At 40.9% G+C, this 27,842-nt stretch overlaps 1 protein-coding gene across 1 annotated transcript in view; it reads left to right on the plus strand.

The window, feature by feature from the left end:
- Positions 1-24,610, plus strand: part of LOC136875814 (uncharacterized) — a 314,781-nt gene extending 290,171 nt beyond the window's left edge. Inside the window, exon 2 of the transcript XR_010860522.2 lies at positions 24,267-24,610. The gene's annotated coding sequence lies outside the window, so the exon portion shown is untranslated. The remainder of the gene's footprint in view (positions 1-24,266) is intronic.
- Positions 24,611-27,842: the final 3,232 nt, after the last annotated feature.

Consider the following 27,842-nt stretch of genomic DNA (forward strand, 5'->3'; position numbering starts at 1 on the left):
TGTTAAAGTGAACTGGTAACTTTCTTCATTTCCTTTATCCATCGTTACTGTTCTAAAGTTTCGTCTTGTTATTTCAACTGAAGACCATGTGCTTCTTTGCTAGAGACTTAAGAAATTGCCGAACTGTAGGAATTCATGAGATCGTACCAATTATTAACAGTTTAGATGAATTCACTCGTGCTTTCAGTAACAGTTGCATCATCTAATTTGAAACGACATAATGCTGTAGCTACATTGTGTGACACTAATTCGGCGGATTTTTTTTACTTTCATCCTTTCTGTGCCCCTACAGTTTAGATGACTGAAATATATTTTGTGGCATGCTTTAATTTCGTCGCTGCCATTCTTAACCGGAGCTTCCACAGGTTCTTTCGAGATAACTTTACCATCAGAAAATTCGAAGCCGGTGTTGACAGACACGTTCCTAACTAGTTTCAACAGATTATGGGTATCTGCAAAGAAGTACACTTTATCTGATGTCCGAGGGTTCGAATACCATATTTTTGTTTCATCAATTGTATATGCTTGCCGCAGACACATGCTATTAGACTACTTTGTACCCTATTTCCGAAAGATGTGAAACCAAATTGTATATTATGTCTTTTTTTTTCGAAATCAGCGTATATTATTTGCTTCCAATTCTTGCACCGTCCTCTCACCATCACAGTTTACAGTTGTGAACTGGGGAATTTTGCCCCACAGCAGTTCCTTATTTGCCGATAAAACTATCGACACGAGACATGTATTTGAGCCCCTTCGAATACCACTGGACTGAGTCGAGATAGAATTTACCTACTTGGTCATATTCGAAATTAATTTCGTCAAACTGGAAGACTGCAATTTTCTTGTGGTCTTTATACGAGACAGCAGCAATCTTCACCATATGCAGAATATCTTCCAGGATTCCACTTCCGCTTCGCATGTCAAGTTTTGAAGCCCAATTTTTTCAGCGATTCTGGTGGCGGGTGTGTTTCCATAGCGAGGCGGGTAACATGCTGACGTTATAACTGAGCACAGCCGAAGCCTTCCGAACGCAGATACACTCTTCTGGGAAATCTGTTATATACTGACCTTGTTAATATTTCACATCTCTGGAGATGCGACAATTTTTTATAGTTCCAGTGCACCATAGCCAAATCGTGCCGCGAACGGAAGGTGACAAAAGAGGAAACGAGATCGGCCACCGTGCCGGAAAGAGTGGCGGGGAACTATCGTGTGATGCTGTACTAACACGTATCGGCCAACATACCAAGAAAACAATTCACACTAAGGCCTTAAAATATGATTTTATCGGTGCTACAGACCAGGAGTAAAAATGAGTTGCGTTTTGTCAACTTTGCACATCAATCTTCCTCTAAACAATTCTCGTCCTAACTGACGAAACAAAATTTAGCCTGCGTCTCGTTTTTACTAACAGCAGCACGAATACGAAATATCTGTAAATCGACATCATAATGTCTAGGTAGAGGGGGTGACTAATACTAACAAAATATTGAAATTTACGATAGCATAGATATTTACAAGAAGATAAGGTAAGATACAAAAATTGAAAGCTAGAAAAGCAGCTTAAATTTAAAATAATTCTGGGAATAAACTAAAGATTAAGGGTTGTGATATAGTCCTTATCTGAAGTACCGTAACTTTTTACTAGGTATTTTCTAGGAGATATACCAAATGAATGGAGAGTTGCATTAGTACCCCTGCGTGTAAAGGAAAATGTGACGAACATGAAACCGATAATTATAGGCTAGTCAGCTTCACGTGCGTTGCTTGTAAGTTCTTTGAAAGCATTATTTCTGATTATATTAGACATGTTTGCCAAATTACTAATTGGTTTGATAGAAGGCAGTTCGCGTTTAAGAAAAGTTATTGTATTGATAGATAGATATTTATTGAACATAACAGGCGAATTTGCCACGATACATGTTCACATGGACAACTCACAACAAAAGAAAAGAATAGAAACAGCGGATTCCCTGGGCTTGCCATGAGACTCATTGGATACTCCGGAAACGTGACATTCCCAAGGTAGAATCACCACGGCAGTCATCCTCAGTCCCTCATGCCACGTCCATCGTCTCCACTTAATATTAAGACAAAATAAAATGAACAATAAAGGATAATAAAATAAAGCAAGAAATAATATTGGTGACTACTGCTACTGTCCGGCCGTGTCATCACCCCTGGCGAGAAGAAGGCCGCCCTCCCGATGATGTCACGACCGGCCCTATCCGTGGGGCCCTAAGGAAGATCCCAACAATCTTACCAGATGACAATGCGTTTCTCTCACCATTCCATTGCGGCCGGTCACATGAAGCTGGAGCCGCTCTCCTCCCATATCCCATATCCCGCCTCTCACATTTCTCCCTTCTTTTACTTATTTGGAGTGGACCCGCCCCACCCCGTCCTCTTGCGGGTATGTCCTGCTCTCCCTTGCCCATCATTCCTTACCAGCTCCTACTATGCGTACATAGTGAGAGAAAAGCACGTGCCCAAATGTATACAACTAAGTACCCATAATAATAATAATAATAATAATAATAATAATAATAATAATAATAATAAACAAAAAACTACCTACAAAACAACTAATCCAGCCCTACCCTGACCTTGCCTTCACCACTTGACCGTCACAACATATAGTTCTGCAAAAGAAGAAAACCGCTGACATTACATTACAACATATTCAGTACAAGTCCTTGTATACACAGTTGCTTACTTCGCATTCCTTGTTTCTTAACCGGCTTACCCTGGATTTAAAGTACACCAAATGACAACAATCGCATCCTTTCGTGCAATTTCGCAATCGGTAAGGCCTCTACATTCCGCACATACTGTATCTTTTACTTACTCAATTACTTCGCAATCTGAATGCCCATCGCTGTCACTCGGTCTTACTTCACCTCCAGGCTCGAATTCTACATTCACTATGTATACATGACGAGCACTTCACTAACTGCTGAACTTACCTAACAAACTCAAACCACCGAATTCTGTTAAACAAGAACCCCTATAAACATAATAAAACACCCGTCCCCATTCCAAACACATACCCCCTTATTTCCTCCAAGCTATACTCACCACCATCGCCCTATGAATCTCCTACTTCCATTATTCTCATACATGCATTTTTAACCGCACATAAATACCTGTTCAATTCTCCTCCGTCTTCTCATTCCTTAATAATCCATCGTATAATACTCCGCTCGTCCCTTATTCCTAACATTTTCCGACGTTTGGCACTCAATAGACTATTTCTGATCTTACTTGTTTCTGCACAATTACCTAATAAGTGAAAATCGTTGTTCTCTGCCACACAAAGTATACATACCGACTTCTCTCTGTTTTAACCATCCCTTATTTTTATGAAGTCCCATTAGCCACCAAACCAACCCTCTCCTGTTTAACCTCTCAACGTATCTAATATGTATCCCCGTTACTTCTTCTTCATTAAAAACACTAAGAGAACTTCTTACTCTACTTTCAGCCAATCATTTCTGCCTATACATATCTTTAATCCTCCTTGTCAGGACCTTCATCCCTCTAGTTTCTGTCTTCGTCCACACCTCTTACCACATGTAACCCAAGCCTATCATCTCCAAAATATCCCTTAATTTTTTCTAGCCAGCCTCCCTTATACATGCTCTTTCGTTGTTGTTCATACGCGGCCTGTAATACCCTCCCCTTCCTGTCTTTTTAAATTCATCCAATATCTAACTATTCTTTTCACACACTCAGATTCCGAATCCTCTCCACACATTAATTCCGCCCCTGCATTAGCTGTGCACAGCAGCAGCCCCATCACCATCTTACGGAAGTTACTTATAATTCGTCTTAATTCACCTCTTTTCTCATCCAACCCCTATACTTCCGCGCTATACAATGCCCTACCAAAATCACCGATCTTAACACTAACCTCAAGGTTTTATAACTGATACCCGGATATTTAACTAACAAGATTTGACTGAGGCTAGGGCTGCCAAACCTCTGCTTTTCGCCCTACTAATCTGATCATTCCAAGTTCCATTACTGTTAATAATGACTCCTAAGTATTCCAACTTACTTACTTGTTCCAACCGTTCTCCCTGCGGGACCTATTTCCCGTCCTCCCCTCTTCCTTTGTTCACCTAGGTACTAGCATTTTAGATTTATTCCCATTAATTCTCAAGTCCCATTTCTTCGCGAAAACCGACACTGCATTTAAAGCTTTCTGCATCCCTCCTGCAGTTAGAGCCATTAATATTACATCATCAGCAAAAATCAATCCCGGTGCCTCCAACCCATTAATTACCGATCCAAGAAATCGTTAATAAATAAACAATATTGGCGATAATTTGCACCCTTGTCTCAAACCCACCTTAGACTCTAAGGGTCTGCTCAATCTATCGTCTCCCAGTTTTACACAAAACCTGACCACCCTACATATTCCCTCCACTGCCCTCATCATCTTTTCCGAAACCCCCAAACTACCCAATTTCTCCAACAGAGCCTCCCTATTCACCATATCAACGCTTTTTCAAAATCGATTGCTGCCACATACACCTTTCTTCTAGACAGGCTCTTATACTTCTCTAAGACTGTCCTTACTATCATTATATTATCCACTGTTCTTTTCTTTTTCTAAATCCTCCTTGGTAATCGGTCAATATATCATTTCTTTCGGCCCATTCACTTAACCTGCTCGCCAACACCCCCGTGTAAATTTTACTTAAGGAGTCTAACAGAGGTATTCCTCTATAATTGTTCAAACCATTCTTACTAACCTTTCCCTTATATATTGGACATACAATTCCTATTCCCCTTTCCTTCGGGTACTTCCCCCATCATAGATCTTATTGAATAGTTTAACTATGCCCTCTATCATTGTCACGTTTTTGCTAATTTCTTTCCAAAACTTGTTATTGCTCCCATTACATCACCCGGCCGATTTGCCCCTGATTTTTCTTATCACTCTCAAGGTTTCTTCCCTTGTAATTTCCTTGTCCAGTTCATAATTTGCCACTCTTCCATTCCTCCAAATTACTTCTTCCCCCGTCTCCCTCCACCATTCTTGCCCCCTTACCCCCAAGTAATTCGTCAAAATACCTCACCCACTGAACTTCCTCAATGCTCGTTCTCTCTATACACTTTCCACCCTTACTCTATTAATCCTTTCCCAAACTTTTCCAGTGCTGTTAGTTTTACAGTCTTTATTTATGGCTTCAGTTTGTTCCTCTAACCACGCCTTTTTTACCTCACAAATTTTCTTTTTATACTCCTTCCTCAACTTACAGAAAACCTCCCTTTCTGCACTCCCGCCTTTCTCTCTATATTCTTCTAACGCACCCAGCACCCTCCTCCGCATTGCTTCACACTCTATTAAACCATTCTTCACCATCTTTCTTTTTCCCTCCTTCTACATTCTACCTTCTGTGCTATCATATTTATTGGATGTAGCAATTCCAAGGCTTTATCAATATTATTCTCCACTAACGCACCCTCCCAACAATATTTCATAAATTTTAATTCCTCTTTTGCTACCCTATCCCAGTCCCGTCCCACTTTCTCTGACCATTTGTACTTGTTATATCCACTCCCTAATTTATCCTTCATCTCAACTTCCTTCCTTATATGCTTCTCTTCCCCCCTTTTCAACATAACCCGCACTGGGAAATGGTGTGATTCAATCCAGACTCCTACTTCCATCCTTAAAATATCCTCCAACACTCCTTCCGAGGTTAAAACTATATCTATCATACTATCTCCTTTCTCGGTAACATATGTCAATTTCCCCGCCCTGTCACCTTTCATCCAAACACTCAGAATATACAAATTTCCCGCAGCGCACATCTCTAGGAGCTTCTCCCCACAACAGTTTATAATTTTATCCTCACTACTTCTACTTTTCAACATACACCTTCCATCCTCCCTACTATTTACTGGTCTCTGTTCCCCTATTCTCGCTTTCCAATCTCCGAATAACAACATATCCTCTTCTCCTGCAAACTTCTCTCTTATCATACTAATATCCACCAATAGCTATTAAAAAAGATACTTATTTGCATATGCGGATCTACTAGGATGGCAATATACGAACGCTAGATTTATTTTCTTCACCCTCCCCTCTACCCATCCCATATTCAATCTCAACCATATGGTTTCATTCATATCTGTCTCTATATCCTCCACCAGTTCACTAATTTCTTCCCTAATTAGTACTATCATCCCTCCTGGGGCGCGTCCCTTAGTCCTCTCCTTTCTTCTATATTTATATTTAATCACAAACCCCTTCCATGAGATCTCCCTCCCTGTTTCCAACCACGTCTCCAAGAGTGCCACAACATCGAAACTTTCTATTACTTCCCTAACTTTCTTATTTCCTAATTTGCTTATTAGTCCCTAAATATTCACTCATCCTATTTTCCAATATAGTTATAAATTTCCCTCCCTCCCTTCTAAGTTTCCTCCCCTAATCTTACTCCTTGTAGTTCTCGCCCCTCATCCCCTATTTCAATTCCTCCTTTTTTTTTTACTAACCTATTCCGTTCCATGCCCTCCGTTCCCTCCATCCCTTTACATACGTGACCCCAGAGATCTTTTAAACTCCTACTTCTTCCCTGGCTCATAACAGCTTTACCTTCCTGTCGATCACTTTTCTCATGTCCTTCCTTGCTCACTAAACCGCTGCACTCTGCTCTCGCCGTTTCTTGCTGCTCACCCTCACTCACCCCTTCACTGTTCTGATCTTCTGTATCCACACTGCACTGTCCATTCTCACCTGAGTTGGTCTGCTCTCCTTCCTCGGCTCCACCCCTCGTTGATACTTCTTTCTTCCTTCCATCTTGCCCTGTTATCTCTCCTCTCTCGGAACTGATGCGTTCGTCCATCTCCTTCAACTTCGCAACCGAGTGCTCCCTAACCCATCTTCCGTTTGTCACTACCAACCTCTGACCTCTTATTCGGCCTTTAGTCCCTGTTGTCTCGCTCTCCACAGGTGTCTGTTCATAATGTTCATAATTTTACTTCCTTCCTTTCCCATGTCTCTTTACACTCCTACTTACTGGCCCTGTAAATTGTTACCGTTTCTTATCACAATTTCTGCCATTAGGGTTGAGAAATTTTTTACCCTAATTGGCCTACGTCCTTTAGTTTTCCCACTCTCTCCACATCGTCTATGTCTACTTCACTGAAGTTTATCCTCATCCTATCCCGTATGACCTCTACCACCTTGGATATCAGATCAATCTTGCCTTCCCTCTCACCTTCTTCCACACCGTATATAAATATGGCTTTCTTCATTCTCTCCTGCCTGTACCCCTCCGCTTCTCTCTTCATCATCATCACCTCCTCTTCCAGATGTTTCACTTTCCCTCTTAATAACTCTATTTCCTTCTCATTGTTGCCTACTCTCCAGTTCATTTCCCCTGTCTTCGTTTCTAGCCATTTCTTCATTTTCCCTATCTCCTTTCTCTGCTCTTGCATCATGTCCTTTATTTCCTGTACCTTATCCCATTGACAATTTTCCTGTATTACTTCGCTCACTACTACCTTAAGTGCTGCCAAGTCCTCCATGCTGAATTTTCCGCTGGTATTTGGGCCTGGGTGTTTAATTCCAACCCCCCCCCCCCCCCCCAATAACCAGCAGCACCGCTATCACTGTCGCTACCAGCACTGCTTCACCCATTTTTACTCCTTCTTTTCTTAACAGCCGTCCATTCTTGGTCTCCTTCCTCTGTTTTACCTGCCATTTCCCAATCGCGGCCCGGTACTGCTCAATACCGACCATGTTCACGGCACACACGGCACCACAAGACTTCACTCCTCGGTTGCTCAAGCCAGACTGAGTTATTGTATTGAAACCCAACTTGTGTGATTCCAGCAGGATATATTTTAGACTCAGGAGGTCAAATGGACTGTATCGCAATTAATCTAAGTCTAAGACTGGGAGACTACTGACCAAAATGACTGTAATTGGACTAGAAAAAAAAGAGTGACAGAATGGGTGGCTGTTTTTCTAGAAAATATAATTCAGAGAATTAGAGTAGTTGAAATATTATCTGATCCTGTAATGATTAAGAGGGGAATTCCTCAAAGTTAGTATTATTGCACCTTTATGTTTATATATATAAACATGTATGTATATATAAATTATATGAGCAAAGAACTGGAAGCAGATAAAAGGCGTTTTGCGAATGGTGATATACTGTATAGATTTACAATATTGCGAGCGACTGCAAAAGGACCTCAACAGTGCTGTGAGATGAACAACAGGTATGATGGTAAACGGGGTGAAAAGTGAGGTTTATGAATTTGACAAAGAGGAAAAGTCGTCTCGGTTTCAGTTACTGCGTTAATGGGGTGAAAGTTCCTACTGTTAGTATCTCGGTGGTAATATAAGTGAAGATCCCCCTTTCTTGGAGGCGAGGGGGGTTTAGTCAGATAAACGGGATTGGGAATTGTAAATAAATGTTACAGTTCTCTGTATACAATTATGAGGGTACTTAGGGCTGTAGTAAGTACGTAAAGGACAGGGCATAAAATTATCTGGTAATACCACAATAAAATTATGGTTCTGGTATACTGGACGCTCGCCAGATTACTTGATTAGAGAACTGGAAATAATCCAAAGAAACACAGCTTGATCTGTTCTGGTTGATTTCCGACAAAAGAGTATAGCGTTACAAATGTGTCGCCAAGTTCGGGCTAGGAAGACTTGAGAGAAAGGAGACGAGCTGCTCAACTAAGCGGTATATTCCGACCTGTCATTGGAGAGATGGCGTGGAATGGCATCAGTAGACGAATAAGTTTCAGTGGTGGTTTTAAAAGTAGGAACGTTCGTACGGTAATATGAAGATAACATTGGAATTCAAAAGGACAAATTGGAGCAAATATTCGTTTATAGGAATTTGGAATAATTTACCAAGAGAGATGTTCGATAAATTTCCAAATTCTTTGAAATTATTTAAGAAAATACTAGGTAAACAATTGACAGGCAATCTGCCACCTGGGCGACAGTCCTAACTGCAGATCAATGGTGACTGAAATTAATTCCTCTTCTTTTAGGTTGTATAGTGTGTACTGTATTCCTATAGCACCAACGACTGGATTCTACAACAGTGAATCAAGAGCCATATTTTGCGTATGATTTCATTCATTGTTCTACAAATTAGTAGCATATGTTTTCATTCGATTTATTTTGTGAGAGAGTTTTAATGAGTTATTCCATTCCTTGAACACAGTGATATGAACAGAGGGGTACCGTACAACGCACAGGGCGATGAGACTGTATTAGAATGTCACGCTTCGTACAGAATGGATGTGACAAGGCAACTCAAGCGCTGGGAGAGGGGGCAGAATTTCAGGAAACACCTCCATACACACCGGATCCGTGCGAGTTTGACGTGCCAAAAGTGAATGAACTATTGCTTGGGAGACGGTTTGGGACACGAGAGGATGTTGCCAACCCTGTGAAATATGACTCTGCAAAATTTTCACATGTGGAGGCGAGTTGTATGCGACGTCTCCCACATTGTTGGCAACGTGTTGTGGATAGTCTAAGGGACTACTCTGAGTGTTTACCGAAGGTTACTGTAATGTAGAATAAACACTGTGTAGCACGAATATTTGACAGTCTCCTCGCTTTATATGCTACGCCTGGTAAACCTACTTGGCATTATTAATACATTCCACCTTTTCTAAAGCTGCGTTTACACTAAGCGCAATTTCCTCGCGAAATAATTTCGCGAGGGAATCGAGCCTAGTGTAGACACTCCTCCACCCCTGAGTACTTGCGGAGTGAGGGGCCTCGCTGCGAGCCGGAGCCCAGTCGGTTTCTTGTCCGCGCATCAAACGGTTTCGCTCATCGAATTTCGCTCAGTGTAAACGTGGTCCCCATAGTTGCGCGAGGGATGAATCAAGAACAGTGCTTGCAGCTCATCGAGCTCTACAAAAATCGAGATTTTATGGGGAATCCGAAAACCAAAAACTATTTCAATCGCAATAAAAGAGAATATGCGTGGAAGGAAATTAGTCCTCAACTAAATTTTCCTATTTCTACAGTGAAAGGGAAGATGAAAGCGCTACTGGGATCATATCGAAGCGAAAGATCGAAATAAAATGAGAGCAGAGTCACTGGATCATGTAAGCAATTACTATTGGTTTATAATGCAAAATTGTGTAATTTCATTACTTTTTTGAACCTACCGGTACCTGTTTTGATGCATTCTTGCGTCATTGTGAAGGACTTCCACTGACCGGCCCGAAAAAACCAACACTTCAATGTCTTACAAAAACTGAAATTTATTTTAACTTTATGACACTAATCTACTATATGATGATGAAATATTGTAGCGGCTGGAGGGACAAAACAAGTTTCCATGTTGGCTGAAAAACCAGAACTGAAGCTTTCAGGCTTGTCGAAGGCGGCTCGCCCCACTCGCGCTATTTTTTCGCGCTGAATTGCGCTCTGTTTTGGGTAGTGCGAAATTTCACTCAAAGGGAGTAAGTCTCGCCCAAGCGACTTTGGGAGGGAGTTTCGCTAGTGTAAACGCAGCTTTACGCTCCCCACTCTCATCTGCATATTTCCATTTTTTTGTATATCCCGCATACGCACCGTACTAAAAAAAAATAGCTGCTCTGATTTATGCCACAACCCTCGTATTTCTTAATTTATGTGACTGCAACACGTAATTTTACAACATTATTTTTATCGGTTATTTTATTTTTAACAATTAGCATTATTACGTAGAATGAAGTTTAAAAATGTTTAATCATTGTCAATGGCCAACGCGTATTTTCACTAACTTCTGCCTGCTCTCAGATATAATCTATGTTGTTTACTTACAGGATAATTCATGTTTCCTATTTCCCATCATTGAGCAGCTTGAAATATGAGATTTTCGACTGTTAGTCCAAATATTATATCAGAAAAATTCCGACACGCCGTTTTCATTCTTAGATATAGATACCGTAATAAAAATTCAATATGCAACGTTTTCGTTGAAAATGTAAGAAGTTTTTTAACTGCAAATAAATAACTTCTTTGTAAATGCTCACTCATCATATAAGGCTGCGGACGAATGTAGTTTTCACAACCTGAAGCTGATCGCCCTAACAACTACCTATGGAGGTCATAATTTGATAAAAAGCACCATATCTAATTGACCACACTCTTGTACGGATAATCTGATATCTCGTTGAGATACTCCATATCATTCATAATTGCTAGTTAGATATGCTAGAAATCAACGTTCCACTCTTGATTTAAAATTACTACCTCAGCCTACAACGAACTTACAGAGAACAATGGAACCCCTTTTTTACGGCCTATATATCGAAGATTTAATGGGAAATAATGTACTGGCTATCATAAATATAAATCCACAACAAATAGTTGATCTGAGAAATTGAAATCAATTGAGTGGAAGAGTAAAATGTGTTTTCCTCATAATTAACACACCATTGTATCCTTCATAGGGAAGAAACGAATCGGTTTGGTCGATACGGTTACCCTCTTAATACAAAATGTTCAGCCCAGTCTCGTACGGTGATAAACTAATCGGGATGATAAGTTTATCTGCTTTCGTGGTGACCCTGTGGTTACCTAGGCACAGGTAGAAAATAGTTTACTAATGACAACTTGCTATGTGGCGGTCTTAGATAGCATAAATAGCGATAAATTATAACAGGTATCATTGTAACTCAGTCCACCATTTTACTAACAAGCAGATGTAGCGGATGTGAAAAAAAATCTATTACTCAAACTTTGGGGATACCGGTAATAGAAGAGAACAAGTCATATACAGTACCGTTATGTATAAGTAGACGTGTTCTTCACATTCATATTAGCCATATTTTATTTTTACTTTACATTACAAAGTGACACTTTTCATGGCGCTACAGCCCTGAAGAGCCTTGGCAAACCAAGCAACCGCTGCTCAGATTGAAGACCTGCATATTACGAGGTGACGCGTGGTTAGCGCGATGAATTCTCTCGCCCGTTATTCTTGGCTTAGGGTACGTGCACAAAGTAAGGAGTCAAAACAGGTTCCCTGCTTTTAGAAAACCGGCGCCGACTGCCCGCATCTCTTGACGCTGAGTTGTAGACACAAATAACGTGGTTAAAGCAGGGAAAGCCAACTATTTGTGAACATGTTCATCTCAACTGGTGAAGATTTTCTTTTCCTTGATAGGCCCGTCTTGAAATCGTTACGGGAAAAGACATGGTGAATATCATCACTTACTTAGAGAGCCAAAAGCAGATGAAGAGAGAGGTTTTCCTACATACCGGAATGTCTTTGGGAATCTCCAATTATATTTTACGTTAGAAGGAACGTCGTTTAACCAAAACTTGAGTAACTGTCATAAGAAACACATTTTGGAGGGAGAGAGGCTTGTTATTACTCTCAGGTACTTGAAGCAACACTCTCCATTCTCATTTCATAGCATCTATCAGTCATTAATAAATCACTTTGGGAGTGGCAACCCCATCGTAGTATATATGCTTCATTCATTACATCCCTGACCCGGTCAATGACTGGAAAACAGGTTGTAGGTTTTAATTTTTAACGGTATATGAAGAATTTGCACAAGAATGATATATTATTTTATTTATCTTACTTTAATTTCATTATGTAGTGTGAATAGCCTAAGAAAAACTGCAAAAAGCAACAACGGTAACTTATTGGTTAGGTTCTGGAATTTCTTGTGATATCATGGTTAAAGTGAAGTGAGAAGACTGGGAAATGATTGGAAAAGAAATATGTTGCTAGTATGCATATTGCTCAACGACGTCCTGAATCCGATTTCTGAAAGAAAGCAGTTTATATTGGGGTGGGTTATCTTCCGAACGTGCGGAAATTTACTTTTAAAGACATGGAGATGTTAGTCATCTTAAATTCAGTTCTCTCTCTCTCTCTCTCTCTCTCTCTCTCTCTCTCTCTCTCTCTCTCTCTCTCAGACGTTTATGTTTGGATTTTTCTTTAAATAGTGGAGCACCGAGCTCGATAGCTGCAGTCGCTTAAGTGCGGCCAGTATCCAGTATTCGGGAGATAGTAGGTTCGAACCCCACTATCGGCAGCCCTGAAAATGGTTTTTCGTGGTTTCCCATTTTCACACCAGGCAAATGCTGGGGCCGTACCTTAATTAAGGCCACGGCCGCTTCCTTCCCACTCCTAGCTCTTCCTTGTCCCATCGTCGCCATAAGACCTATCTGTGTCGGTGCGACGTAAAGCAAGTAGCAAAAAAAAAATAATATAAAAAAGTAGTGGAGCATATGTCTTTCAATTTCCAACATGGCTCTACTGTATATGTCTATAGGCCACTGCATTTTTCTTAACGTCTATAGAAGGAATAGATACACGTGCAGGAGGCAGTGGGTTGTCCTGGTCCTAATCAGCATAATTTTCAAACTTCTCTTCTTGGGGCGTGACTGGGGGTGATGTAACTGTAGAAGGTTCAGAAAAAACCGAGAGTAGTTGTGAACTTTTCGCCATTCAAGTTATCCATACTGAGAGCTACATCACGTGGAATGGGCGCCATTTTACCCCCAAATTACTACTCGACTGTATGTATCATGAAATCCTTTAGGAAGAATCATCAGCCAGTTGATTTGTGGGCATTATCTGAGCGGGATCCTGGAATATTCCTAAGTTCAACAGCAATCTGATCTCTTAGATATGTCTACTTCTTTCAATGTTTTGTTTCTATAAATGACGCAAGTTATGAGTTAAACTGGTCTAGAAAGCCAAGAATAACGGCCGAGAGGAATCGTCGTGTTGACTACACGACACCTCGTAATCTGCGGGTTTTTGGGCTGAGCGGCGGTCGCGTGGCAGGCCAAGGCCCTTCAAGGGCTGTAGTCCCATGGGGTTTGATTTGGTTTTTATAGGTTAGAACTAGTGTGGCACAGTATTTATACAATAGGTACGTAAGTATTAAAATGAACCATTTTTCTTTCATATATCTTGCAACTGGATTGTCATTCAGGGCCCCTACTTTCACAGAATGGGACCTCTAAGGGGAAAATCATTGCTGAGACGGTTGTTGCATTGTGGAATGAAGCATACCCAAGACATTTGCCCATATCAACTAGGAATACTTTTAAATCCAGATCAAAATATTTCTATCGCACTTCGAATTTTCCTCGTGTCATTGGTGCTATTGACGGGAAACATTTCGGCATAAAATGTCCAAAACACTCATGCTCTGTGTCCGTCCGTCCGTAATAGTGATTTCATCGAGCCTGGATAATCGAATATCTTATTTTATTTGCCACTTACTTGTATATCAGTCGTGAACTGAGATGTTGGAACTGTCGATGAGGAATTCTCGATCTTATTTTTGAAATGTCCACGTGATTGGCTTGTGATCTGTAAATACTGTAAAGTCTCGTCCTTCAAGAAAATGATGGAACTGTTTTATTGCCAAGTAAATTGCTAGTAGTTCCTTAACGCATGCACTACATACTGCATATGTTCTGAAATGTCAGTGGAGATACGGCGTGGGATGTCATTATAAGAAGAATGAGCTTGAGTGGAGCTTTAAGGCAGGAAAGCTAAGATGGAGATAATGTTAGAATTTAATGGGTCAAATTGGGGCAGGCATACATTTATACAAAGAGGAATTTAAGGATTAGAATAATTCATGGAGGAAATGCTCGATAAATTTCCAAACGTTCTTTGAAATTAAGAAAATATTAGGTACACAATTGATAAGGAAACTTATCATCTCGGTGACAGCCCTAAATGCATATCAGTGATGACTGATGTATCTTCTGGAAACTGGTTTTCTAGAATAGAAGCTAGTAATGGGCAACGCTCTCGCTCGAGACTCTCGAGACTGGTGTCGCAGATCTCGACTATCTCGCGAGAATCTCGAGACCGATCCTCCTGCAGTGCACGCTGTGCGACGTACCAGTAACTACGATTGTAAACTTGATAGTATATCATTGGCAGTTATTGCGCGAAATAACGTTCTCATATGAAAACTTGTGAGCCCATACATTTTGTCAAAAGCCTGGAAAAGTACTGCATGTTCAACTATGAACCCCTTAATACCATTAACGAAAGTGAAAACAGAATGTCAGTATCTTAAACTGCTCACGACTTATTTGGGGGTGGACATCTTACCTGAATAATTTTTGAATAAATGTAGATAAGATGTACACTTACTTAGATACTAGAGGCGTGCATTATTCGAACTTGAGACGGGGAAGATGTGCTTTGCTACGTTTGCAACCCACATTACACATGAGTGGAATATGTAATCTAAAATGCCCGAGTTTGCTCCAATTCTTTCAGCCGAGGTGATAGGTACCGCTCTCGAGACCGATTCTCGTATGCTGCGAGCTGTAGGATGGAAACCTACCTGGATGGCTCGCAATCGTTGTGGACAGGGTAGCTTCCTGTGATACAGGCCGGACCGAAGGTGTTCTATGAATATTCCTCTTCCTCTGCTGACGAATTTTACTTCTTTTGAATAACACAGTGGGCTGTGCTGTGACGCATCTCTTCAAAATAACCAACATCTACGACTTACGTTACATTTCGGACATAATTACACATTGCACTTTCATATACCGATGCACCTAATTATTATTATTAACAAATACATCGCAAATGGTAAATATCCCGGTGGCAATGGTCACTTACAGTAGTGTAATAATAACCAGCATACTGATGTGGGCAAGTTTTCCTTCGTAAACAGGACCATAAGCGATTGGAATAAATTACCTCTAGCAGTCTTTGATGGATTCTCTTCCGGTATCAAGTAGTTTAAGAAGATGATTATTGCTAATGTAAAGTGAAAAGTAAAAGCTGTAAACGACGGACACTGGATTTACGATTTTCTGCTGGATTTCTTGTTGTACTCTTGTTGTTGTTTCTGTTGTTGGGTAATTATGCTAACTTTATATATGACGCGAATACTCTATAACATTGTAAGGAATTATTTCCTTCGTCGCCAAAATATCGGTAAATACAATCAGTGGTCATAATATAATATTGAATGTGGGGTCTGATAACGATGTACACCTACCTGTCGAAAGAATCGGAGCAAACTCAAGCATTTTAGACTACACATTCCACTCATGCATAATGGTAGTTGCATATGCAGCAGGGTGCATCTTGCCTCGTCTCGAGTTCGAAAAATGCACGCCTCTAGTATCCAAGTAGGTGTACCTACAGTAGCCGTCAGTTTCTGTACTTAGCCTGTTCATTCGTGTACTTACAATACCACTGCATACAATGCCAGAATGCGTATCCTTTATAATTATGTTAACTTCGTCAAAATAGACCTCGCTAGAAATGAGAGAAATTAACGCCCTAGTCGCTTTTGACACGTATTTACGGAATGGAGAAGGTGTGTGGTTTGCTATTCGCATACTCGGTTAAAACAGCATTCAGCTCCGGCTTCCTGTAGGCCTACGACAGGCTGCTCGCCACACAATGCGGGGACAACGCTCTCGAGATCTCTCGAAATTTCTCGCAAGAATTAGTGCCTGCGCTAGTCTCGAGAAATCCCGAGAAATCTCGAGACCTCGTCTCAGACCGCCCATCACTAATGGAAGCTAATATGGTTTCAAGCAACACCTTTATGTTGTTGTAACGCTGTTCAAATGCATCCGTAAACAGAGCCGTTGGTTTGGAAAGGTCAGCAGCGCAACGTTCATCATGTATTCGTTGCATTTTTCGAACTGTTCGGCTCCATGGCTAAATTGTTAGCGTTCTGGCCTTTGGTCGAGACGGTCCCGGGTTTTATTCCTGACCGGCTCGTGGATTTTAACGTTCATTGGTTAATTCCGTTTGCTCGGGGGCCGGGTGTGTGCGAAGTCTTCAGCATTAGAATTCATCATAGATATGGCCCCATCCTCACAGATGCGTAGGTAGCCTGCACCAGGCCTCTTAGGAGGCCACACGCCATCATCATCATTATTATTATTATTATTATTATTATTATTATTATTATTATTATTATTATTATTATTGGAACTGCTTATCGGCATGTTCAGTCCATTGTATTCTTCTTTGTTCCTTTCAAATATTCATTTAGGGTAGCTTGAGCTTGAGTAGCATTCTTCAGATAGCGATGAAATGAAATGTATGGCTTTTAGTGCCGGGATATCCCAGGACGGGTTCGGCTCGCCAGGTGCAGGTCTTTTTATTTGACTCCCGTAGGCGACCTGCCCGTCGTGATGAGGATGAAGATACCAGTTTATTAAGCCGAGGAAGGTGTCTACTGAGTTTGATCAATCAGTCAATCAAGCGCTTCTTGTGAATATATACTCATAAATTGATTTCATTTAGAAAGGCTGCCACTAAAATTCTCTTTTCAATTATTGGAATTCTGAATGACCACTAAGATTTTCTGCGGAAGCCTAAATTCAGTTTCAAAATGTTCACGCCGTACGTTGGAATTTCGATTTCTTTAGCAGCAAAACGTATCACCAACTTTACCACATTTATGCGCTGGCTTTATTGAAACACCTGTTCCAATGTCAAGAAGACAGACCTATATTTTTATCTTGCAAGAATAGCCGGTGATTGTGGCTTCTCTCATGGTTGTCAGCAGGCTAAATTGCCGCAAATTCTACCGCAGGGCGGATCTCCTCGACGTTTCACATTCACAAGGATGATTAGATTTCTCTGGAATACATCTTCCTAATCTAAAATGGTAGTAGCAGTACTGACCACCGAAGTCAAATCATTCTGGCCTATTACGACTGGAACTTCAGTTTCTGCCTCTGCGGTATGGACTTGGACATAGGCAGCCATGCCGGCCTATTGATGTAGCTGCGATTTTTGTTCTAATTGAGAACTTTTAGTCAACAGCTCATCGTTTGTCACACCTTTCGAATTCTGACTTTCAGCAACACATATTTCAGTGTGGAGATAAACTTTTATCATTTTGAAAGAAAGCTAGTTGTTTTCTGTGATTGCTGACATCGTGATCGTAGCGACGGAACCTATGGTTTTACGTCGAATCCAAACCATAGGGGCATGTGAATATGTGAATCCGAGTGTACTATTCATTTCAGATATCTTTCTTCCTGAAGATGAGTCCGTCTGAATTTCTTCATGAATGATATTTTTGTTTAGCTTCCGTAGATTCACTCTCGATCCGTTGCATAAAACAACTTCATTAACATCATCGCACATTATGGAGGCAATGCTAATGTACGTTATTTGGTCATTTATCAGACTATTCAGAACCTATTGGTTGATGACGTTAACCATAGGGATTCTTCATTTCCAAAATTCCACATGCATCGGCCGACATTCGAATCGTTGTGAGAAGCCAGTGATGATTTTGCTGGGACCCTTACGTTCTCTAACGTCGCCACTGTAAACGTGCACAGACTCAGATGAGATGTTCTCCATGTCCGTGATCCTAATATCTTTGCAATAGAAGCACGTGACACTGAAAGATGAGATGTAATATTATATTGGAGAACCTCAATCTAGTTATTTACATCAGAACATCTGACCTCTTCCACTCCTACCTTTAGAAGATACCGAAATGTAAAACTTTCAGTAGTCATGAATGACTAAATATATCTGAAATGAATGGTATACCCGGATTCACATGTTCTAAATCTATTCTTGGTATAAAACACTTTCTTCCTGAAGATGAGTCCGTCTGAATTTCTTCATGGACGATATTTTTGTTTAGCTTCCGGAGATTCAATCTCGTTCCATTGCACAAAACAGCTTCATTAACTATCAGACTTTGATAACCTATTGGTTGATGGTATTAACTTGTTCTTTTCTTGGGCAAATATGTTGCTACTTTGGAAAACATTGTACTCTGACTTGGATGAAAAGAACCAATTGAGTCATGAAAAATATGTTTTGAAGTACTGTTTTGTTGAATTTTAATGGTACCATTTGGCCCTGTTCACCGTTTTCGATATTTAGAAGCCGTTCAGTGAAGTTAAAATCTTAATTTTGTGGCATGAAGTAAAATATTTAATACTTGACTGAGGAATTACTGCCAGACATTGTCTGAAGCCTGCACTGACAAGGGACCATCAATTAATATCAAGAAAACTTGAAACCGATTTATATACTATTCGAAAGAGCACACTGAAATATGTAAAACCCACGAATACCTCGTTCTCAATATGCGATTTTTTTCCGAAAGAAAAATATCACACGAAAACACGTTTACTTCTTTGTGTAACAACTTTATTGTCACTACGATGCATATACTGTTCTCTTCAATCGTCCTTTTTTCTATTCTCGTACTTGCGTTATATTTTTTACTCCCTAAAAAAACAATCGCTCTTTTTTGAACAATCTGCAAAGAATATACACACTACATGTTTCACACCAATGATCTATTGGTGATGTTGGAAGCCTTTGTGTGTTAATACGTCCATTGCTGGGTCACAAGTCTTTAAGTATATGGACGTTATGCGTTCATGGATACAAAATATTAATATTAACATAATTTATAGATCACCGTAAATCCTATTATTTTACCTATTATATTAAATATGATTATTGAAGGTTTTACCACAATTAGGATATCGGACCTACGACAATTACCCCCCCCCCTAAAAACTTCAATATCCATCCCAGACCTTCTTTTCCTCTGGGTCTTAAATTATATCTAGGTGTGTCTTGATATCTATGTCTTCATCTCTCTTATCCTCCAAGGTAGGTATCGGTGTGTGTTGATCTTCCCTAGAGTCCGCATTCTTCTAGGTCCACTCTCCGGACCCTCCGCCTTCTTGTAGGGGTCGAGGTAACGCTTTCAATTCTGACATATGCACCTTCGTTGGCGGTGTAGTCTTTAGGAGATACACACCATTTCCCAACATTTTATCCACCTCCAAAGATCCGAACCACTTTGGTGCCATCCCAGCGTGTAACTTCTGAAGCTGGTTGCTGAGGGAATGGTTTCGATGAAGAACTAGTGTTTCAGGTCTGAACTCCCTTTCCTTCGGTGTATCGTTGTTTTCGGCTTCTCTCCCTGAACGCTATTCGGCTTGGCGGTGCGTCTGTTGAATCTGCCGCTGGTTCCGCACATTCCATGTATCAGGATCCTCCGGTCCCTCTCCTTGTCCATGAATGAAGTTCCAGCCGCCAGTTCTCTTGATTGGATGTCCAAGGAAATGTTCTGCAGGTGAGAAAACCGTGACGTGATAAGTCCACTGCCTGATGGCCACAAGGGATTCATGTAGGTGTTAGTCCCACTTGGTATGTTCTCTGTCGACCAAGTGAATCCGAAACATCTTCAGCTCCTGGTTTCTCCGTTCGGTGGGATTCCTTTGCTGTGGATGGTAGATCGGTGTCATCCAGTGTTCAATTCCCCACTTCGACAAAGTTTGCAACCACTGTCTCGAAGTGAACTGACTGCCATTGCCAGTGAGTAGACACTGATGATACCCATACCGACTGAATACTTCCGTCCTTAAGAGTTGTACGATACGTCCCGATGTAGCTTCAGGGATGGCGAATGCTTCCACCCATCTGGTGAATAGATCAGTCACCACGAGGATCCCCGTTTTTCTCCGAGACGTCCTAGGGTGGGCCCCCATAAGATTAAGGGCGAGGACCTCCCAAGGTTAATGTGGTCGGCGTCCTCTCATGCTGGTACTCGACTTCTGGTTGTTCGCTTTAGTGCGAGCACTGATTGCACAGGCTTGAACGTAGTTCTTGATTTCCTGACGCATGTGTACCCAGAAGAAACGTCTCCGAATCGAAGAATAGGTTTCCTCTTGACCAGGGTGACCGGCTTCTGCATTATCATGGTATTTGTTAAAAATCCTCGCGGTTTGCGACTTCGGAATGTCGATGGCCGGAGAAGATCCAGGCAGGTGGAAAGTATACTTAAGTATGCCGTCTTCGAGTCGGAAGTTCTTGTAGCACATCTTAAACTGAACTGGGACAGATAGACAATTAGTGCTGCGTTCGCTGATCCAGGATGCCATTCTGTTAGAGGGCATGTCCTCAGTCTGCCATTTCCTTATTAAATCTAAATCGATCTCATTATTTCTTCACCGGATGGGAAGGAGCACAGGGTCGATTTGAGACCTTTTAGTTGTCCCAGGTCTCTCTCTAATAAATTCGTGGCTGATTCCTGCCGTTCTCAGGATTTCTTGATAGACTGTCCGCAGCTTGATTGGCTACGCCAGCAACATGACAAATTTCGAAGTCAAAATCGGCAAGGATCAAACCCCATCATATCAGTTTGGACTTAGTTCCAGAAACTTGGTTCAACCACTGAAGTGAAGAGTTGTTTGTAAAGAATCTGAATCTGATAACCTCTGAACTTCCAGACAGCCCATACAACAGCTAATGCCTCCTTCACGGCAGTACAATAGTTTATATCGGGAGCAGAAAGTTTCCTACTGGCATACTCAATTACATCCTTGCCTCCTCCTTCTCTCTCGTGGAACAGTACAGTACAGTCGCAAGACCGATGTCACTCGCATCCCTCTGCAAGCAGACCTCCCGGCTTGTATCGAGATAAGTTAAACTTGGAGCGTCACAAATAGATATTTTTATCTCCTGGAAGGCTGTTTCTTCCCTTTGGGTGCACTTAAATGATATGTTTTTATTGAGGAGGTCGGTTAGCGGAGCATCTTTCGTTTCAAAGTGTGGTACAAAGCTACTGTACCACCCACAGGGGCCTAAAAATTGATCGTACTTGGCGTTTCTTACGGGGCCTTTCCTATTCCTGAACGGCCCTATTCTTCTCAGTTTGTCTCTCCAAGCGGTTTCTGACAATACATGATCTAGGTACTCAACTGAGTTTGATGCGAACTCTCACTTCTTGACTTGGCAGGTAAGTCCGTGAATCCTTAACCTCTTTAATATTCTAGCTAGGTGTTCCAAATGGTCCGAAAACGTCTTGCTGTACACGAGTATGTCGTCCAGATAAACCTGGCAGTATTCTCCTGTGTACCCAGACAATACTTCATCCATCAGACGCATAAAGGTGGCTGGAGCATTCCTAAGACCAAATGGCATGACTTTGAACTGATAGAGTCCTCTTGGGATGGACAAAGCAGTCATCGGTCGAGACACTTCTTCGACTGCCACTTACCAATAGCCAGAGTTCAAATCGAAGGTACTGAAGACTTTTGCCCCCACTCACTCACTTTATCAGATAGTGGAGATCCGGCATGGTGTAGGCATCTGATAGTCTTATATATCTTACGGAGTTCCACACAAAATCGGTAATCACCATTTTTCTTCTTAGGTAGTACTAGTGGAGAAGCCCATCCTGATACTGAAGGTCCAATCAATCCCTGGTTCTCCATTTCCTTGACTTTTTAACTATAAATTTTCGTTTATCTGTGTTAAGTGGGTAGGGCCTTTGTTCACCTGGGGCATTTTCCTTACTAATTATTTTATGTTTTGCCGTTGTGGTAAATTCGATTCTATCAGTAATGACCTCAAGGAACTTATTCAGCAACTTCTCAAGGTCTTCCTTCTCGTCCACCCTCAACAGTCCTGTTTTCAGTTCGGCCAGTACATTGGTTCTAAAGTTTCAGACTCAAAGGCTTCATTTTCAACCCGTGCCAGCCTAATTCTGTTTCTATTACCAAAGAATATTTCATTGGCTGTGTAATCTATCACTACACCATATTTAGCTAAGAAGTCGTGTCCTAATTTTATGTCAGGCATCAAATCCTTGACAACCCTCACCGGTATACCTATGACTTCAGTAGAGCACTTGACTTGAAGAAAGGTACAACCCTCAGTCGGGAAATGCATGCGATGAGTTCCCCCCCTCCCCCACTGCCTGTTACCATCTTAGCAGGAAGAAAAGGTTTTAATAATTTTGCCAAATTCCTGCTCACAAACGAGTGTGAAGCTTGAGTGTCAAGGATAGCGATTGAAGGTTTATCATCAATCGTCAAGTTAATAGCCGGGTGGGGTGAATTAGGTTCATCATCACTACAGCTTTAACCAATATGTTTACCTTCTAACCAGGTGTCATGAATCTTGGGCTTCTTCATTCTTCCGGAACCCACCTTACCCCAACTCGAACGGTCCCAAGCTAGTTTTCCGGCCATTGCCATCTAAAATGTCCGGTCTTCCCGCATCGGCAGCATTTCTGGGGTTCCGCCGCTGTTGAGGTTTTCGTTTCTGAGGTATGCTAACTTGTTTCTTCGTCTAAATTTACTACGATGTGACGCAACTCTTCAAAGGTTTTTGGTTGTGCCACCTTAATACGCGATCGAAACTTATCATGTAGCAGTTCAATTATATAAGGTACGCTCGTATCAATATTTTCCCTTTCGCGGACACGCTTAAAGAGCTGGTTTTTGAATTACGAAAGCTCCTGCTCTCATTCCCCTGGTTTGCGCTTCAGTTAGGAACTTTTCTTCTGCTGAAGTTTGGATAGACTCCGAGTCAAATCTCTGGACGAATTATTTCTTAAATTCCTCCAAGTCGAGGCTAAGTCCTTTAATGTTCTGCCACCAAGCCCCTGCTGACACTTTTAGCTGCTGGCTGACAGTTTGCAAATATATTTCCGTAGGTATATTTGTCCTACCCAGTAGAGACTCCGGTGTCCTTAGAAATGTTTTAGGACACTCCTCGAGTGTCTCATGAAATTCGGGTAGGCTGTCTTTGATTACTCTTGGATCGATCGGTATCCCAAGGGGGGGGTCCATACCTCGGCTAGGTTGACCACTGGCTACAGAGGTGTTTTCCTCCAGGGTTAAAATTTTCTATTAACCTCGGATTCAAACTTCGTAAATTTCTGGCCTACTTCGGTTCTAAAACTGTTGGATTCCGCTCGATTTCTCCAATCTTTTCCTGGACTTTGTTTTCCAAGTTGTGCATACCAGTTACTACTTTACATACATCTAATTCTACGCTGCTGATCTTGTCGTTAATTTTTGAACTATCTTATTTCAGGTCTTTGACCCAGAAATTGGTTCGGCCCTTTATTTCTTGAGACTGGGCCTCGATTTTCCCTTCGAGTTTTTCAGATTGGGTCTCGATGTTTTTAGACTGGGCCTCGATCAAAGTAGTTGATTGTGCAAGCATAATGCTTACCCCGCCGTTTTTTCCTTCTCCGAGGTGACTTCGAAGTCGAAACTGCCTGGGTACTTCTCGTTTTCTATCAAATCCTGTCACGGTCGCCATTTCTCATTCTCAGTATGCGATTTTTTTACGAAAGAAAAATATCTCACGAGAATACGTTCACTTCTTTGTGTAACAACTTTATTGTCACTATGATACATATACAGGGTGATCACAAAATCCCATTACCCTATATGTATTACATAGATATTAATGAATTATTGTTTCTTATTGTTGCAGGTGTTGATATACATCAAAATCGTGGCTGATGTTTCCACTTACACCATGGAGGTACGGATCGTATTGAGCACGTGGGCTCACGAATGGCCCCAGACAGGAAAATCAATTATAGATATTTCACTGAAAGATTTCCTCAATTTCCCCACCAAAGGCAACAATTATACGGTGGGTGGAAAAGGTCTTTGCAACTGGTTGCATAAAAGATAAGTCTCGCTCTGGACGACCATCAACACGACTGGAAACGTGTGTGAACGCTGCAGCGTCAGTCAAACGTTCGCCAAAAATATCCATTCGTAAGCGGTCACAGGAATTGGGAGTTCCAAAGTCGACACAACAAAAACATATTATGACCGTCCAATGGCAAGTGAGTCGGCTGTTGAGCCATTGAAGGTCATGCTAAAGGAATGGTTAACAGGAATTACTCGGAAATACATCCAGCTGGGTCAAATATCTAGAATAACTCGCCCATTCAGACAAGAAATGGGATGGATATAAGATGAGGAATGAAATTCCTAAGCTCAAAACCCCGTGGTCACCGCACGCTTACAGTCACGAAATATTATCTTATAGGTGAGCAGAGAGTAGCAAAATAATTTCACATTCTCAACAGTATTAAGAAGTAAGTCGACTATATGATATTCAGGTCCAGCGGTGTCATGAAGGAGGCCATGAATTGATGCCATATGTAACAGGATCAAGGCGGCGCTGAAGAGGTTAGGTCGATTACATACGTCATAAAGACAATGGTGAAGTGTTCCTTTGTACATCTTTCCAGTCAGATGGGATCACGTTATCTTGGAATTCGCATTCGAACCGTCAAAAACAGATGGAAGAGAGGTTACAAGTCAGTGAGTTGAGCCTAACGTATGGAATGCAGACCGATATTATTAGCATAACAATGGTAATGAGCTTTTGTTTATGAGTAATGTATGGCGTATAAAAACGGAGATTGAAGGTTGAACTGACAGTAATTAGCACGTCTTTAAAGGGAACGTCTACGTTCGCAGAACCTAAGAGAAATATTTGAGAACGTGATATATAAAATAATATTACTGTGTCGAATAGCGATCTGAAGTTTTAATACTGAACAAGGGAAGTTTCGGAAATAACTGTGAGATAGTGTAAAACGCCTGTGTCACTGTGTTAATTTTGTTTTTCTAAGTTTCAGGTCCATGGACTCAAAAATGTATGAAGATTTTCACATGATGTAATGATGGAAATGATTATGAGTGCTTAAACATTCCGATATCCTGACAGGCCCGGGAGATAATGCCGAAGTGAGGGCCAAAACTATGACCAATGGAGCAAAGGACTGAGAGCGGTATCACCTAATCTTCACTGATAAGTACCAAGATTTCGTTTTCTTTACCCTATTTTCTTGTAGTTGCATAGCTGTAGAGTAGAATGTATTTTTCCTTTCATAATGAAGTGACGTAAATTTAAACAACTTGAGTGACCTAATGCGACTATCATTTAGTGCCCGGTTACTGTGATTACGGTTATGTCCGAGGTTGTAATATTAAGATCATCTATTACACGCAAGATTTAGCTTGTAAATACGTGCCTTACCGCGAGTTACTCGGAATCTTCTTCACGTTTACGGTGAATGGAGGAATGCGGTGTCTTCATTAGTGAACCATACTTGTGTTGCACGAATACTTCGTGAGGTGACTTTATTTTAATATTTATTTGTAGAAGGTCTTCTGCATGATAATACAATACGTGTTTATTGCGTAGTGGCGAATGTTTCGTGAAATTAGTGTTGCGTTGATTGCGATTTGGTAATGATAAAGGAGATTCTTCGGGAATGCTTGTGAATTCTCTTGGGTAAGTAATGTGTGAATATGTATGATGTGCTTGAACATGGTGAATAATAAGGACAGGGTCGTCTATAAAGTGTTTTATGATGAATTAATATTGTTATGGGAAGTGTCTCGTTGGAAAATAGATAATGGGAGTGTGATAAATAATTGTTTGAGAGTTAGAGATGGATTTAAGCGCTCGTCATCCAATTAAGAACCCAGAATAGGCAAGCATTTGTGTCGTTGTTATTTTGGTGATGTAAGATGTCCGAAGGTCGAGCGTAGGGATTGTTATATGATCATCGAAACACTGTTTCGCGACGGGATACGATGCAGATACCAGTTAATTTGAGGAAATGGTCACTAATTAGACGTTTTCAACATTTAATAAGCATATGTGTGAAGTAGAAGGTCGTATTTATCGAATTGTTGTCACCTGGTAGTAGATTGTAGTCTTGCGTAGTTGCTTATAGTCTGTTTCCCGTAGATAGTGTGCCTTCAAGATTTTCTTTCAGGAGGGCAGTGCCGGTGGAAGCAGTTACTGTTAATCATTCTTTTGGATTATTTATGATTTGTAGCGGCTAGATATTGTGTTCTATTTAGGTGGCTGATACGGATTCCTGGGACATGCTGTTGTTGAGTTATGTCGATATGAGATCCAATTATTATGTGGGTTTTCCTACACTGTGTGCACTTTATGGATATTTATATTGAAACTGGTCACCATTAGAGAACTCAAGTTGGTTAGCAATTGGGTAATTTCTGAGATAATGGATAAAATGTAGGGTATTTTAAAATGAAATCTTGGATAAGTGAAGATAAAGGCAAGTGTAGTTTAAAAAAAAAAATTGAATGAAATTTTATTCGATCCTATTATTCATTGCGGGCGGACAATTAATGATAAATAATGATGATTTGCCTTCAGCAAGTTCCATATTCGTTTCCATCAAGTTAGTATTTTCAATCAAGGTTTAAATAATGATGTTTTTAAGTATTTAGCCAACAGAGATTTTCGTTCGTCTATCTAGCTATTATCCAATCATCATACAATGTATTATTATTGTACTGAGTTAAGTTTTGATTTCATTAAATTGGAAAAAGGTCCTTCCAAGAAACTAATATTCGTTTCCTTATTTAAATGAGATATATTTAGCCTTGCGAAGTTTAGTGGATACTATTATTACCATAATCATGAACGTCTTGCGTCAAATGCTAGTCCAACTGCATAAACAGTTGTTGGATGTCCATGCCCTGGGTGGGGAATTATGCGTCACGACTGACATTAGCTGAGGCATATCACAAGAACCTACGAACCTTCTATATCCCCGGGCAATGGACGGGTGTATTCTGGCGCCCATACGTGAAGCCAAATTAAGAGAAGGTTTTCTTGACAACCAACAGCAGAATTCGAAATAGAGGATGACTGAGTAATTCAATGCTCATACGTGCAGGCAAGAGCACACTTATTGTCCACCGTGGGAGATTTATGTTATGCAGAGTTTGGACTGGGGTAATGGATATGATTAATACTTACATTTATTACAGAGCTACGCAAAATATTAAAAGGCAGGAGACGTTTCGAGCAAGGCATAATTATAGGTTGGTAGATTGGAAGGATAATCTGTAGGCAAACTCTGTTGGCTAAGAGTTATTAATTTACTTAAACTGAAGTGTCCGCAATTAACTCACTTGCATTTATCGTATTATTGGTCGTTCACTTTGGCATTGATTCCGGGTCTGGAAGGATTTAAGCATTCAAATAGTTGAAGTATAT

This window comes from Anabrus simplex, chromosome 1, assembly GCF_040414725.1.
Source record: "Anabrus simplex isolate iqAnaSimp1 chromosome 1, ASM4041472v1, whole genome shotgun sequence".
NCBI classification, from domain to species: domain Eukaryota; kingdom Metazoa; phylum Arthropoda; class Insecta; order Orthoptera; family Tettigoniidae; genus Anabrus; species Anabrus simplex.